General features: G+C 14.0%; 1 protein-coding gene across 1 annotated transcript in view; it reads left to right on the forward strand.

Moving 5' to 3' along the window:
• The window catches only part of LOC102679311 (4-hydroxyphenylpyruvate dioxygenase), a 7048-nt gene that overhangs the window by 1256 nt on the left and 3620 nt on the right, over positions 1-2172 (forward strand). The gene's annotated exons all lie outside the window — the stretch shown is intronic.

A 2172-nucleotide genomic window follows, 5' to 3' on the forward strand; every position in this document is an offset into this window, starting at 1 on the left:
TTATATATATAAAGTTTTATATCATAAATATAAATGTAGTAGAAATATACAATATATACTTTAAAAATAAAAATTTTTATCATGTATGGTTTCAAAACTAGATAAAAATTTTTTAGAAATGCAATACAATTTTAAAAGCATATTTAGATAGCTTTTCCAAGTCTAAGTTTTTAATATCTTAGATAGAACACAAAAAATTCTGATATTGTATTGTACTATATCCAAATTAAGTGATATTTAGTATTAAATATAATTTATTTATCGATTTAAAATGATATTATTATAGATAAAGATTTTTATTATAAATAGGAGTAAGTAATTAATTGTTATTTACTTAAGTTTTTAACACTTCAATGTTGTATAAATTTATATCGTATGTATTATAAACATATAATTAGTTCTTTGTATATAAATATAAAAAACGTTTATTTATTTATACAATTTATAAATAATATAATTTTTAAATTTAGTATAAATAAATTAAACTAACAACATTATTAAAAAATATATAATATACTAATATGTTAACAAAAATATTATAAATAATGAATGTAATTCTTTAATCATAAAAAAAGTTAATCATAAAAATTTAATAATGATTAATTATTAACATCTATTCATTAATATCTAATAATATTTATTAAATGTAAAAATTAAATTCTTTTTATTATAATAACATTTTTATAAATATATTTATAAGTTTATGTAATCTATTATAATTGTAATTTATAAGTTAAATTAGAAATTTATTTAAAAAAAATTATATTGATTTTGAGTGAAAATTTTATATGTATATATAACATTTTTAATCACATATTTAGATATTATTAGTTCATACTTTATATTGTTTATAATAATATATATTACATAAATTTTAATACATATCTCTTAAATGTAATTATAATAATTTTATCTAGTCATATATATTATATATTTGAAAGCTATTAATGTTCCAAATTATTCTTTGATAATACATATATATATTAGTTTAAATTGATTTTAATATATAAAACTCTTTAATTTAAATCTAATTCAAACTAATTACATCCAATTATAATTAACTATATAATTAGTTATATATAGTGTTTACAAATAACATAGGATATTTATACAGTAAAACATGAACAACAAAATATTGTAATGTCATCAAAATATAATCAAATAAAAGTTATGATTATAATAAATAATATTTGAATTTCATTGATTTTTAAATTTCTATTAACAATATACAATAAAATAATTGGAATATATAAGTACTTTTAAATTATATGCATATATTTTAATTTTTTAATATTTTAAAACAAAAAACTATTTATTTATAATTGTGAAAGATATAATAAAAAAAAATTAAAATATTAAATATCATTAATTATGATATTATTTTAAATAAAAGTAAATTTAAAGTCATATAAGTTTTTTATAGATATTGATTATATATCCTGAAATTATTCTATTCTTTTTTCTATTAACCTAGGCAATAAATGAAAATGAATCGAGGCGAGCCTCCTAGTTTTACCGGTTTATTAACTTATCTATATCACGCGTTTAACACGTTCTATCTGCTCATTTATATTAAATAGAATTTTTAAATTAAAATTTACATTGTTGACGTACAACTAGTCAAGTTTTATTATCATATAAAATGACGAGCCTTCATGAATGGAAAATTTTAAAGGAAAAGATTGAGACATTTTAAATCTTTATTATTGAAAAATTTTTTTCTGAAAAGCTATTTCTTGAATATTTAATATTTATAATGATACTAACAAATATTTTATTGTGGTTTTACTGTATTAAATATATATATTAATATACTTAATATATAAAAGAAAAAATTGAATTTATCTAATTTTTTTAAACAAAAAAATTAATGTACTAATAATTTATATTATTTTTTTATTAAATACAATAATTTATATTTTATATATAAATATAAAATCTTAATATGTGAAATATAGAACAATAAAAAGAAAATATTTACAATAGTGATTATTATAATATATTTAACTTATTAATTGCTATTGTGAAACATACAAATAATATTGAAATATAATATTTCATAATTGTACTTTTCAAAAATTTAAAAAATTATATTTTTTGAAAAAATTTTATAAAATATTAAATAATATTTATTTATTTCTTTTATATATTAAGTATATTAATATATATATT

The sequence above is a fragment of the Apis dorsata genome, unplaced genomic scaffold (genome assembly GCF_000469605.1).
Source record: "Apis dorsata unplaced genomic scaffold, Apis dorsata 1.3 scaffold_37, whole genome shotgun sequence".
NCBI lineage: Eukaryota > Metazoa > Arthropoda > Insecta > Hymenoptera > Apidae > Apis > Apis dorsata.